The sequence below is a fragment of the Montipora foliosa genome, chromosome 10 (genome assembly GCF_036669935.1).
Source record: "Montipora foliosa isolate CH-2021 chromosome 10, ASM3666993v2, whole genome shotgun sequence".
NCBI classification, from domain to species: Eukaryota; Metazoa; Cnidaria; class Anthozoa; order Scleractinia; family Acroporidae; genus Montipora; species Montipora foliosa.
Window position 1 is genome coordinate 38,400,684 of NC_090878.1, and position 15,473 is coordinate 38,416,156.

Here is a 15,473-nt window from a genome sequence, read left to right on the forward strand (position 1 = left end):
GTAGATAAGTTGGGGGATAGAGAGCAGCATAACTTTGTCGTAAAACTATGAATTGCCTTCAAATGCGCAGCGGGTGCAAATGAACTCTCTTCTGCCTTTTCTGAAGAAAGTGAGTAGTGGGGCAATGAGACCGCCCTTAAGTCTAAGCATTTGATGCGTTTAGGGCCTCCTAGCCACAATTGTAGGAAATAAATCAGAAAATAATAAATACCAATCAATTGATGTTTTCGAGGATACTACGATCTTCGATCGACACGATCTCCAACACGATCTGACGATCGACACGATCTCCGACACGATCTGATGATCATCACGATCAACACTATCGTATATCGTTAAGAAACGATGAAAACGAGTGCGTTGTTGACAACGAGCGCGATGTTTCGAAAGATCGTGACAACCAGCTTGTTGTACGATTGAATCGATGGAACGAGGACGTTTATTTTAACGTGCTCGTTGTACTCGATTTTAACGATAACGTGCACGTCATTTTTGACGTGCTCGTTGTCCTCGATTTTAACGATAACGTGCACGTCATTTTTGACGTGCTCGTTGTACTGGATTTTAACGATATCGTCCTCGATGTTTTTGACGTGCTCGTTATACTCGTTTTCGATTGCTGTCCCCAGAAGTCAGCAATGATCCCAAATCACAACTTTGTCAAAAAAAACGTGTAGCGCCGTACGTGTATACTTTGTGAGTGCATGTCAAATGATGCTTAAGCTTGAATTTTTCCCAAGAGTTTTGTCCAAGGTTGTAGCAAAAGTCCTGGGGCACAAAACCCCCTCTTTTCACGCAGCTGCTGCTTTCATGGTCTGACATTTTATCAAAATTTTTAGCTAAAGAATAGTTTTGCTCGACACGGCTGAGTAAACACGCCATTACAGAGACTTTGGACCTTAGTTGTTTAACATGAAGTGGTTGTTGTGCGCTTTCTGAAGCAGTTCGTGGCTTGATTGACTGACCTCGCAAAACATGACATGAGCGCTAACCAATCAAATCGCCTTTATTTTTACATAGACCAATCAGACATAAAGTCTTTGATAGAACTTTGAAGATAACAATGCCGTCTCCTTGCTCCAGCCCCGGCTCCAGCGGACAATTCGCTATTCAAAGTTCCCTTCTCGCTAGGATTATGTCTCGACAAAGCTTTCTTCAAGCGGTTGGATTAGATTATAAAACTGTATAAACCGCAACACAGTAATATCACAATCAGGACTCCGTTCCTAACAGACAGATTCGTCTTGAATAACGGATATTTCAGCAGAATGAACTTGTTGAAAACAAACTGAAGTGGTCGCTGAAAACTTTCACGAATTGAGTCTTAAAAGCGAGGACAGAATTGTTCAGGGGCTTCGACAACAACGGGTCGTCGAACATTGCAGGTGTGTGCAAAGTGCAACGCAGTAATATCACAATCAGGGACTCCGTTCGGACTCCGTTCCCGAGAGACAATTTTGCCTTGCGTATTGCATATTAGAGCAGAATGAGCTTGTTGAAAACGAAAGGGGCTCGTTGGAAATTTTCACGAATGGGTGATAAAGAGGCGAGAATGGTTGAAGGGCATCTTTGAATGCAACAAGCCGTCGAACATTGCAAGATTTATTTTAATATTTGGGTCAGCACTGCGTTTGTAGTGTTTATTGAAGGCCGTTTTATTGCAGCGTTAATACTCATTTCAAGCTCTTCTGAACGTCATACTTTCTGCATTTTGCATTATGCATGCACACCATTCAAGATCTTTGCAACATTCAAGGTCCTCTTAAGACTCATTAGAAAACCTTGAAAATCTCACAAAACCTTTTGTTGTCTCAAACCTTCACCGTTTGTGTTGCCGGGACAGACAGTCATTCTCGTAGTTGCACAGGATCGAAACAGGATTTATTTTCCTTTTCCGCAGGAAGAAACATTATGGAGAAAAGCATCAAGATTATAATCTCGATCGATACTGTTTTGAATTCGTGAGATTTACTGCTCTTGAAAGCAAAAGAAGATACCAGAAGAAAAAAATTTGACTGAAAATATCGTCGAGATATTCCTCACAACAAAATAAGTAATCTTTAATACATTACTCCCGTCCAATGATCATTGACACCGTGGCATTACTAGCTTGACGTCAGCTTTCGCATGATCACGTGCAAAATTACGCTTAAACAAAAAAACCGGTCTTTTCTCTTCAGCAGAGATAGCCTCGTCATCTCTTCGGCCGAAGATCATAAATATAAGTAAGTGTGAAATAAATTCGGTGTCTTGGATTTCTATAAAACTAACTATTAAATTAGCAACACTGAATAGTCAGTGGAACCTAAGGATAACTTGAATTTTCTTCTACATCGTCATTTTTTATTTTCACCTTTATATTTAACAGTATCTGAGAGTTTATGGTAAGCAAAACAAAACCATAATAAGATTTAAAAAAACTAAACTCGCCAAGTCGCTTGAATTCTGGCATATATCTTTGTTAATATCGGGTCCGACGAAAGTGAAACGCTCGTAGGAAATGTCCGACGCGTTTCATTCTGTTGTTCTTTTGTGACGTGGTTTTCCAAACAGTGTGTTACCGGCATTCATCAAGCACAGTCGATGCTATCGTGCTCACCGATAAGGATATGAAGAGTTACTACACTTTCCGTAAATTCTGTTCGGAGACTGACGCTCGCCATCTTGTTACAAATTAGTCTTACGTCATGAACTACAACGACTTCCTTGTACTGTACATGCATGACATTCGTATTGATAAATGGCCGGTGAACGCAGACGTATTTCCGGCCATCGTCAATCAATCAATCAATCAATCAATCAATCAATCAATCAATCAATCAATCAATAGACTTTATTTGAATAGGGTAACACATGACAGTAAGCTAAAGGCTGCTGATAAATTTGTGGCCCTACATAAAGTTAATTAATACTACTGATGCTGCGCCCTCCTTCCATTTGATAAGGTAAAACGATGTAAAATTATTAACAAGAAAAATTACAATATACAATATATACACATATCACTATCAAATATAAAAAAAATGAGAATTTTAAAAATTATAGAAGCATGGTGGCCTTCTGCTCACTTAAAAATTGAGAGTAAAATATTCTCTTAAAACATGCTACAGATTCTTGACTTCTAAGATTAATGTTAAGAGTGTTCCATTGCTTGGACGTTCGTACTACACCCCTTCCGTTTCTCGTTTGTATTTGGGGTAACAAGGTTAAGGTTACTATGGCGCGTGACTCTGTTGTGACAATCGCTGTTTCGGATTAGCATAGTATGTAGTTACGCTTTATAGCACTTTCTTTATAGAGGGGCAACCAGTTCAGTCTATTAAAAAGAGAAACTGAAGGTGTGTCTCTGTCTGCATTTAGAATAATTCTGGCAGCCCTCTTCTGTAATATTAAAATTAACTGCTTGAAACTATTACTACAGTTATCCCATATCATACTGCTATACATCATAATGGGCTTAACTACGCTATTTAAAAACATCTCTCGTTGTGCCTGTTTAAGGAATCCGAGGCGCTTTGAAAGCTTCTTTGAGAGCTCATCAACATGACATTCATAGCTCATTTCCGAATCCAGTGTCCCACCTAAAAGCTTGTGGGATTTGACACTATTTATATTATCTGCGTTTGCAGGCTAACCCGGTCAGTGCATCCATCAACCGAAATGATGTTACAAGGGCGATTTTAATGAATTTCAATCAAAGGCTCGTGCGAGCCACCTCACATGGATAAGGGTAAACCAGGTTACCTCTTCTGGAAGAATATATAACTAGAAGTCATGATAAATTGTAGGAGAAGACTAAATTACCAGACGATCAGCACTTCTCAGATAAATCGTATGGCTATCAAATAAAGAGCCAGAGAATATTAAAGGCGTCAATTATTTGTTGTCAACATCTACTGCTGTTGTCAACATCTACTGGTACCGCTATTTCACGATTTGGTAGTTTTTAGTCTTTGATCCAACGATGATCGACGCAACCTTGAATAACCTTTGCTCTGATCGTTAATTTGCAACAACCAACCACCCGTCCAACATGGCGACCGAAATACAAATTACCGCCTGCAAGCAGGCTACAGTAAAAGGTTTTCATTCTTTGCAATGAGTAGGGCGTTGCAGTTTGCCCTAAGGTGACAATAACTCGTTGGGAAACCCAAGTCTGAATGTATTCACCTTGTACCTCTGTGCAAAACCTAATCCAAACCACATCTAGTATAAAAGTTAACACGCGAAAACGAAATAGCTAAAACTCAGTCTTGTTTATTAGTTTAGCCCAGTTCGTTACAGTACCGGCTATCTCTAGTGAACGGACATAATTTTTGCACGCGAACCTTGTTCATGATCCGATCTAGTGATCCAGTCAAGTTATCCGATCTAGATATTTTCGAAAGGCAGACCAAGGTTGCTCTACGAATTTAAAAGGAACCATATAATATTTGACTCAAATTCGCGTTAAAAAACCCAAATGCCGCCGGTTTGGAAGCGTCCACCTCAACTGAGAGTAGTATATATTACCCCACAATTGAGCTGCAGGTTTAGGACATGGTCACGTCCTGATAACTGCGTGCCAACATGTAAAACCCACAAAACTCTCTAGCCGCCGACTACAGCCGCCCTTTTTCGAACAATACTACTTGTATAGTCATTTTAAAAACTTAAGGGGATTCCCCCGAATTTCAAATGCCAGTCTTGGACCAATGGGTTCGTTTATCTGCTACGTGACCTCTCGTCATATTAGCATATTGGGCGATAAGAGGTCAGCCATATGAAAATCTGCGCACTGTTGCTTGATTATATTTAGAAAACATATTTTACCAACAAGAATCGCACTTTAGTTCTCGTTGAATATCTTCTGATGTCCTGGGAAGGGGATATAAAAGCGGTTAAAAAGAAGTGGTTGTTGCGCGTTTTCCTCTCACACTTCATTGCGTGATTGATTGGTTGAGTGACTGTGTAAATAAGATCACTTCAATTTTTACATGGACTAATCAGACAAAAGATCTTTTACAGAACTCAACATCACTTTTGATGAAGTAAAGCTTCCATTTAGCGGATATTTTGCAGACTGCAACTCAATAGCATTACAATCGGAACTTCATTCCAGTGACAAGTTTGCATTGCGTTGTGGATTACGACAGAATGAGGGCGTCGAAAAGGAAGGCGCTCGCTGGGAATGTCTACGATAACATTGTTGCAGGCCGTTGATCATTGCAGGCTTCATTTCTATTCTTGGCTGCACTTCTTGTGTGATGATTACTGAAGATCATCGATCGGATCATTTTATTGCAGCGCTTGCCAAATTTTTGGAACTTATTTCCAAGTTATCTTTGTCAAGTTGAGTGCTTTTCACGCATTTACTGCTCTTCGCAGTAGGTTCACCAAGCAAGATTGCTTTTTTTTTCAAGGTACTCCAAAAGCGATTGGAAAACCGCAAAAATAACTGGCGCACCCTTTTGTGGGGAAGACAGTAATGATCGAAAAACAGGACAGAGAATTTTCGTCGTTTCTCTTTAGTCCAAAGGGTCACTACTTAGCAGACGACGAGTTTGGCTCAACTTGTTTTAAAGACGCCTTAACATCATCCTTCAGAGCTAAATAAGGGCTTGGATAAACCCTTTATAGCGACCCAGGAGTGCTATCATAATGAAGTGAAGGGAGTGTAGTCCCGAGAAGGAATATTTAGGATTGCTCAACGAAGTCACAAAATACACAAATCTACTGACGTTACTTTGAAGGTGACTTCTGCTCGGGTTACCAAAACGTCGGTCAATGTCATCTAAGCCGTCCACATATTTTTCAAATGATGACTTTCCGATGACCTCATTTCCTAAAAACTGCATTTCAAATTCAAGCATGAGAAATACAAAGGTTCTTTCCAAGAGAGATGGCCTCGTGATCTGATCTCTTCGACCGAAATCCACAATATAAGTAAGTGCAAAGTAAATTCCACAATTTGGAATTAACTAACTAAAACATAATAAAACACGAGTCCATAATTCAAATGTGGAGTAACAGCTTAGGACAGAAACAATTTTCATTGTAGTTTTGTAACTACAAGTTTACCAATGAATAAGTTAAAAATTTGCTTTAATTCTAGCTTTGACTGAAAGAAATATTCGAAGAGATCAGAAGTATCTGCCCATAAGAATGGATGGCTGATATATCTCAGGATTTATACAGATTGCAATAGTTATTGATCACCCGGCAACAGTGGCGTTACATAAGCCGATAAGAAGTTGAGAAATTTAAGGACATTTTAAATGGTATACTGTATTTCCTTTATACACTTAATGTCCTAAACGGTATCTGAAAGTTGATGGTGAGCAAAAAGGCAAAGAAGGTCAACAAAAAACTAAAGATAATAGCCAAGCTGATTGACTATTTGGAAACACGTGGTCAGGCCGAGGTGCTCATTGACATCACAAAGAACGCCTATAAAGACCATATTCATTCTGCGATACTTATTTCTAATTTCCTCGGAGTAATACCCCTTGAAAAACGGTGAAATGTGGAATGGTCACATCGTAAGGATATGAAATTGCTGTATGTATTATCGGTAATATGTGCGTAACAGAGCAAAAAGTTCAAGATGGATTATGTTTCGACCGGTGCTGTATCGGTCGACAGTCGAAAAATAGGCGGTCGATGTATCGGTCAAGATTTATGTAGGCCGATATTTCACCGATACCACGCCGACAATTCGCCAATACTTCACCGAGTATCGGTCAACGCAATGCTCACGACGAAAGCTGTGTGCAGGTTTTTGTCATTCTTCGACTGTGGGACAACGAGAACAATAGATTCATTATGGCTCTGCCCGCGCCGAGTATTCTACGATTAATCCCGTGTAACTGCTAGAAAAAAATTAGACAAGCTGCCACTTAAAGGGGTGCTAAAAACACTCGCTTGGTATCTTCGCTACACCATGCTGATGAGGCCCAGCAAGACCGAAACAGCTGTCCATGGCTGGTCATTGACCGGGTAAAATGGTTGTACGCGTGCGTGATGTGTTGGCCACACCGGGTGGGTGTTTTTTTGTCGAAATTAGACGGCTGGCGATGATCGATGATGCATTTTGAAGCTGATTAAAAAGAAGATGATGCCGCTAGTTCCCAGTGCTATTCGGTTCACTTCATAGAGTAATCGTGCCTCACAGGAACATTTCCCCCCTTCCCCCTACGAAGCATGATAGCAATAACTGACAAGCTTTTGTACATTATGCTGGCATTTTTTTGAGCATTTTAGTGAGGCAAAAGCATTAAGCAACATTTCAGCATTTTAGTGGCATCCCCCCCCCAGATTTTTGCTCTGAGAAAATGAAAGTAAATATATTTTCTAATTGCAAAAACAATCCTTGGAAGATTACATTGAAAAACATCACTTGTGTTGCAATACAACAACAAAGACTAACTTTCCGTCACTTAAATATGAAATACCATACATTGTTTCTTATTTCGTGGGATGCCTGGGTAACAGGCAGCCCAACGGTATAAAACCAGTCGCGTGTCTTTTTCTTCATCGTAGTCAGATATGGCAATTAGCCACGTGCTAGTGCTTCACACTGAAATTAAGCCCGGTTGGCTGGGGTTGCTACTTGGATGGGTGGCGGCACCTGTGTTGTTAACTTGAGGTTCTTTTCTTTTCTTTGTTTTTGTTTTTCTTCTTCGTAGTCGTAAATTGCACTATTTTCAGTTTAATTCCCTATCCGGCCGAAAGCGACATGAAAAGATTTTGCAAGACCTGACCCGCTGTTTGTACTCGGACTGAGATGTTATTGCGTAATCAAGATGGGTTTTGTTTCGAAACTGGTTTTTGCATTGAATTTATAACATTTTGCGCGATTTTTGGGCTCATTCATGGAGTAGACGAGGCATTAATTTGATGGAACAGATGTAGATGGAACTTGCAGGGCGCGATCTTGACGGTAGTGATTTCACATTTAATCTTTAGAAAGAGTCGAAATTAATTTCGATGAATCCCAGGTACAAATGTGCCGAGGGGAACAAATATTGTGTAATCTAATATAAAAGTTAACTCGGGACTTTAAGCTTCTCAGTAAACTTTGTAACATGGATCGAGTAGCCGAGACGTTCACCCCTGACAATGAACAATCGAGTTCAAATACAGCCAATATTTTTAGTGTCCAGTTGGAGCTGATCGATATAATCCACAAGGGTTACAAGCAAGGTTTACGGTTCATCACACATAGTACGCTTCCCTTTTATGGACCATGAAGTGAAGTGAAGTGAATCTATTAGTCTCTCCCCACCGGGCTTTTCAGGACTAATTTACAATGCTTTGTGGGGGACGTTAGCCAGACTGCTTGTGACGCAGTTTACAATTATTTTAGGAAGTGAAAGATGCCCACGTCCAGATAGGTCAGACCACAACACCAGGGACTACGTCCCCTACTCTCATCGAATAGCGAGTGGGTTCTTTAACGTCCCATGCTATTTAATTTCCAACAAGTGCAATGAGACGGGACTTCCGGTTTACAGTCCTCATCCGAGAAGAGGCAGCATTTTTTCCTAAGTTATTTTAAGACCTTGAGTGTTGGTCCGGCCGGAGTCGAACTCACGACCTACCGCATGACAGCCCGATGCTTAACCAACTGAGCCACTACCGTGATCAAATTCTAAAATCAAAATCGCTAGTTCTTCTGAATTTTTATCTACAAGAGGTTGAAGATGAATGACCAAGAAATAAATCTTTTTCCAAGTTTCCCGTTCCGTGGTGTCATTCGTTTCGAAATACAGCGTTTTGAATTTCCGAATTGTCACCTTTCGCGATACCTTGATCCAAAGCTATTTGGTTGCAAAAAAATACCTATGAATCTCAACAGTTTGAGGCTTTCAGGCTCATCGGGAGATGCATTCATTCAAATGTATTTTATCTCATGAGCGAAACGGTAAGCACTTTCATCGCGAAATGAACTTCAGATGTTTTCGCCCATTAATGGCCACCGCCAACGTGGCGTCTCCCTAGAAAACTCTATAAGTTGCGTGAAACGCTTCGACAAATAACTTGGAAACGATGTACCGCAGACCTGAGAATTGGAGAGGTGGTTTATAATTTTTTTTTCCACAATATTCCAAGTTTTTGGCCTTTTTCATTTAACGAATTCGAATTTATTTTACTGTTGCATGACTGTGACAGTGAAACGTTCTATTGTTAAACGTTTCAGTGTTCATGGAAATTCTCAATTGCATTGATTTAAATTTCTATTGGATAGGCCCAGTTAATGTTGAAGTTATAGAAAGCGCGCTTACGTTGTTATCATAGGTGGGACCTTAAGTTATTGCTTTGTATCTTGCCTCAGTCAAGAATTAGAAAGGAATGGAAGGTCAATTATTGGAAACATTTGGCCAATTACTAGTATCGATCAATAAGTTACAGTCGACCTTTAAGAATTGTTAGAATTTATCAGTTAAGGATCAAAAAGAAGGTTTAATTATGTTTTGTTTCAACAAAACAGCGGTCTGTGAGAGTGTTTTTGCAGCAGTGCATAAGAACACTTGAAAAAATATGTTCCTGGTTAAAAAAATTAATTTTGAAAGCACAAAGAATGCAGCTGTGATAAGCAGATATTGAAGTTGATCGTGAAAACTTAATTCACTGTCTTGCAAATACTGTAAATACGTAAATGGAAGGAAACCACTTTGGGTCTGTGAGTAAGCTTAATTAATTCTAATTCGGTTTGTACACAAAACAAAGCAAATATATGAAGTGGTTGAAAATAAATGAAGTCGCTGCTGTGCTGAATGTTTCTGTTGGCAAATTTACTTGTATCAATTAATAGATAACCTTTATTTCTCCTTACTACAACAAGTAGCAGCTACTGAAAGTTACAGGGTTATCTGTAGAGTAAACTTTCGCCACTTTCCAAATTTTACCCGTAGTTTCTTCGCTCTGACTAAGCATGGTGGTTTGCTATAACTGGATTTGTTTGTTTATCCCACGGAAACGCTCCTAGGCGTCTTGTACTACAATTGTGTTGTACGGGGGTCACGAAAGGGGGGTGGGGAGGGGGTCGCAATCCCGTTTCCCAATCCAACTTTAGACAAAATCTCAGTCCCAGAGGCTAGTTTTCTTAGAAGTGGCTAGTTTTCTTAGAAATCTCAAATCTCGTTGTGAAAACAACGAATAAACATCTGAAGAGCTACTGCCGGCAGAATGGTAGGAAACTTATCCAGCATCAAAATATCACAGAAAAGGGACTGAACAGGGGTGGCCTACATCTTAATTTTCAAGGAAATCTAAAATTTTTTAAGAACTTTCAAACATGCTTTGACTGAAATTACGCGCTGCCCACCAATGTCGTCACTAACCGACGTAATTTTAACGAATACAAAGTCAATTGCAGAAAGACCTGGCAGATTATCAATGAACTTACTTCGAGAAAATCTGGAAAGGAATCGGTTACGTCTCTAAAAGTGAATGGTGTAACAATAACAAATCCAACTGTGAATTTAATACCATTTTGCCACCAAGTTGCCACCAAGTGAAATTAACAACAGCGGCCGATAAGAACACGTACGCTGATCCACCCATACAGAACACAGACTGACAGACTCGATCAAATAAGATTCTAAAACGTTTATTTGACACGTTTATCTCACAAGATTAACTGGTTTAATCGCTAATCCCGCAAAAACCATGCACAAGTCATACACGTGACGCCATAGGGAGCCCACACAAACAGTGTGTCTGTTTGTATGTTCGAGATATAAAGAAATGTATGGAAAATATTGAAGAGTCCTAATATAGTAAACTTACATCGAGAAATGACTATGTTAAAGCTCAAAATAACCTCAGTTGTTGTGTATTGTCATTTCTGCGGCTGAAAATTGTGAATTTGAGCGATTTGGTGGGTTTTCCCTTGACTGTTACTACACGTCCTTAGGATAACGTCCTAAGGACGTTAGGATAACGTCCTAAGGACGTGTAGTAACAGTCAAGGGAAAACCCACCAAATCGCTCAAATTCACAATTTTCAGCCGCAGAAATGACAATACACAACAACTGAGGTTATTTTGAGCTTTAACATAGTCATTTCTCGATGTAAGTTTACTATATTAGGACTCTTCAATATTTACCATACATTTCTTTATATCTCGAACATACAAACAGACACACTGTTTGTGTGGGCTCCCTATGGTGACGCTTGGAAATTGATAGATGTGGGTTGAATAAAAGTCAAAGAAAACGTCAAAAAATAGAACTTTTTTTTTTCTACAGTCTTCCATATCTTCATTTCCTTGTGGCTTCTTCTGTCCACCAGCAAAGCCATTGTTCGGTTCTGTGCAGCATGAAAACTTAGTGCAATACCTTGTAAACAATCCTATCGCCCCTTGCTGGAGCTAAGAGATCACTGCACGAATTCGAAGGTCATTGGTTTGCAACTGATAAAAACGTGTTCCAACTGAATGTCTCTTGAAAAGGACACCTGTTTGCCTTTGTTTTCTTTTGAAAATTTAGTATCCCTTCCAAGTACGCATGTGCTCAAAACGCGCTATTTATACAACACAATAACATTTACCGGTAGTCTACTTACTAAAAACATTACTTGCGTTATACACATAAGAATGCAGCGAGTCAAGATTATCAGCCTGATAGGGGAGATAATTTTAAAGTAGGTAACAGAGTCTCATTTCTTTGCTGCATTTTTCTTATGGCGTTCCAGAAAGGTTCATAAAATTCACACCAACTCTTTTAGAGCTTCTAGAGCTTCTAGACATTCTTTCCAGTTCAGACGTCCTTCACAGAGGAGCTGCTTGTTATTCTTTGGGGCAGATCCACTTTCTAATGGTGTACAAAAAATTGCCTAAGGAATCATTAGCATTTGTAGCGGAAAGCTGTAAAAACACTGGTACTCTGACAACTCTTTGTCAGAAAAGAGTAAGTTATGCGCATTCGGTTATTGCTACTTGGTTTTGAACACCTGTTGGTCGCGACCTTTTTTGTGTATCGTCGAAACGAAGCTATTACAACGCGTCTCAGGATTCTGAGAAGCGACTAGAGACAACACGTCACCCAAGCCAAAATCAACGGAGCAAAACGTTCTAATGCACGCAAAGTTTGTTATTCTTTTGTTTACTTCTTATGACGTGATACATTCAAAACATGGACAAAGCATTTAAAAGGTTGATTTAGGCAGATGCGACTAGAGACAGCGCGTCACCCAAGACAAAATCAACGGAGCAAAACGTTCTAATGCACGCAAAGTTGACCATTTGTGGGTTTGTAGCACTGATATACACTATTTAAGCCTAAGGACTTGTTCAAGAATGGTTAGCTTTTATAAAATGTTTGTTTTTCCTCATTTTTTTTTAAGTATGATGTAAGCCACCAGTCAGATAATTTTCATGAAATTTTGAGGGATCATGTCGTGGGTGACCATAGGCAGCCCAAGTTCGCGTCACTAGAGAGCGTGTAATAATTGATTACTTGTGGGAATATTACCTTTGAGTGCAAGCGGTGTTGCGTTACAGGCGGCCGTTGAGAATTTAAACGCGTCTTAGAACATTGAAAACACGGAATTCCCGAAACGGTAAAATAAGCTCCAAAAGGCACAAGAATACACCAGAGGTGGGTCATTTTCATCCCTTTTATTGAATGAACGTTAAATTGAGCGTTTTTTAGGCTTCATAATCGACGGTATTTTATTTCCCATACAAAGTCTTACAACGCGTTTAAATTCTCAACGGCCGCCTGTAACGCAACACCGCTTGCACTCAAAGGTAATATTCCCACTAGTAATCAATTATTACACGCTCTCTAGTGACGCGAACTTGGGCTGCCTATGGGGTGACGCGTTGTCTCTAGTTACATGTCCGAAGGCAAGCAGCTGGATGTGTAACAAAGCGTAACAAAACATTACAGGATCATTGAAATCCATAAACATAAATTTGAAAAGGAAGTCTTGAGGTTATCCCTATGTAAGAATCGCGCCTAAAATATTTATGGTATAACAGGACGAAATTGTACTACAAATCACTATATCATCATGATCATGAATGGCTGAAATAGCCAAAAAGATAATCGTTAAAATTAACAGATAGCAGGCGCGTAGCGAAAATACTGCGTTCTTTATTTCTTGTTCCAAATAGTTGTGTGAATACAAGCAAAGAACAAAGCGTCTTGCCCTTATTTTGAGCAAACTTGGCGCAAACAAAACATTGTTTTGGTTGTGCTAGCGTGACTGGAATTGCCAACAACGTTCTTGGAACGTCGCTCCTTTGTCAAGAACGTTCTTGGAACGTCGCTCCTTTGTCAAGAACGTTCTTGGAACGTCGCTCCTTTGCAACTTCGCCTTTTTGTTGCACGCTGACCAAACAACACTGCATTGTTTAGTGTAAAAAAAGTACAATGCAAAACTAAGTGAGAAAATGGTATAGCTTTTGTTTTAGTTTTTAGAATTTAATCAATGTGGTGTTTTCATAAGGAAATCTTGGTTGCGTACAAGTAAAAGTTTAAAATACAAACAATTATTATAAAATTTCAAAATTTTCTGGTCACTTCAAGTACGCACGTGCGTATTTGCGTATAGGACGCTACGCGCCTGGATAGAATCATTGACCAGGTTTAATCTATAAAAAGAGCTAAAAATATGGATTTACTAGAAATAAAGTTCTCAATCTTCAACACTGCCGGCTTCCACGATGTCCATGGGGTGGTTATTCCACGACCTCACGATCAACGTAGACAAATAATATTTATAACAATTATTCTAACTGTTTTAGGGTGCAGATTATAATAGTGTTAAGTTTGAGTATATCTAACTTTCGCGAGTTCAAGATTAAAGTGACATTAGCCAAATATTAACCTTTTCGCACTCGATGAGAGAGAAGTGGGACATACGAGTTGACAGAAAGGGCCATGAGTTTTAACATTTTGCATCGGTCTTCATCAGACCTAAAGCCTCGGTGATGTCTTAGGGCAAGGCTTGATGCCCGTCGTTGCGTGTCTTCAATAGCGTAGATATCTTTAACAAGATTTAACCCAATACCTAGGTCAAAAAAATTACGAAAACTGCGGCAATAACCTTGCGCGCCTATTTCCCTCGATAAACAGCCGCTGACTTTCGTTTCGACTTTCCGTTGCGTACCGGTCGATATGGAGACGATAAGTAATGGTATAATAGGACTGATTGGAGTCCAATTCGGTCTGTAATCATATGAGTGACAACAAAATCGAACGACTGCGCAGCGAGAGTCCGATTTGTTTATCACGAGTATGATTACAGACCGAATAAGAAGATACGAAGTCCTCCTACCAACTAATCATAAAAATAACAATTTCCGAGAAAAGAAGAGACAAGTTATGAAAGAAAGGGAAAATTTGCATTAAAAGACTGACAAAGGAGGCGTAAATTGTTTAATGTCACGTCACTCTGAAAGAAACAAAGCCCTAATTTAGAGCCTATACACTGTTTCTATGGTGATTGAAACAAAGGTTGTGATTGGTTGATTTAAACTTCAAGCGGGAAGTGAATTACTAGCCTGCGAACGCAGACGTATTTCCGGCGGTCGTTTCTGCTAGTGAATTACAAGAGTTTTAAAAATTTTTTAGACCAACCACAATCGAGGAAATTTCTTGGCCGTTAAAATTTTGGTTTACTTAAAAAGTTAGATGTAAGTGTGGTTGTTCAGTAATATTAAATGAACTCAGCGAACGGATCATATTCTTTACATACATTGAGTCCATAACTTCAGTTACAAAAAATCAGGTGAGCCGATTTCAGTGACGAAATACTTATTTTTTCAGTGACGAAATACTTAACTCTTTGCTCAACTTCAAAATATGTTGTAAAACGACATAATCACTTCCTTAATCCCATGTAACCTGCGATCAGGCGAACTGGTACGAAGCTTTTCGCGCCTGTCTAAAGAAAACTACGCCTGATCGCAGGTTAAATCCCATGCATAATGCAGACACGACACAAAGCCAAAAGGTAACAGCAATTTCTCTGTCGATAATTAGGCCCCACTGGAATATTTGACGACAGAACGTGGTTTGCACATAGGGAGCCCACACAAACAGTGTGTCTGTTTGTATGTTCGAGATATAAAGAAATGTATGGAAAATATTGAAGAGTCCTAATATAGCAAACTTACATCGAGAAATGACTATGTTAAAGCTCAAAATAACCTCAGTTGTTGTGTATTGTCATTTCTGCGGCTGAAAATTGTGAATTTGAGCGATTTGGTGGGTTTTCCCTTGACTGTTACTACACGTCCTTAGAAGGAGACAAGGGTGGAAAGCTCATTTTCGACCGCTCCAGCGTCAAGCCGATTTTCACCCAGAAATTAGAATCGCCCGTCTTTCAAATCGAACACCAGATAAACTGAAAGGTTGACGCTTCTTCTGGTGCCATTCAATCGAAGATCCATTCAAAATCCAAGCGCTAACCGCCAAATAATTTTCGAGAAATGCAGCTTTCGAAGCGACCAGCATCCGCGGCCGGGATTTCGTGT

General features: G+C 39.6%; 1 protein-coding gene across 3 annotated transcripts in view; it reads left to right on the forward strand.

The window, feature by feature from the left end:
* Positions 1-1,068: 1,068 nt before the first annotated feature.
* The window catches only part of LOC137974030 (TNF receptor-associated factor 2-like), a 53,962-nt gene continuing 39,557 nt past the window's right edge, over positions 1,069-15,473 (forward strand). The window contains exon 1 of one of the 3 annotated variants that reach the window (XM_068820954.1): positions 1,069-2,225. The gene's annotated coding sequence lies outside the window, so the exon portion shown is untranslated. Of the gene's footprint in view, positions 2,226-4,791; positions 5,926-14,645; positions 14,726-15,473 lie in introns of those variants that run through there. The other 2 variants (XM_068820953.1, XM_068820952.1) reach the window with 2 other exon arrangements.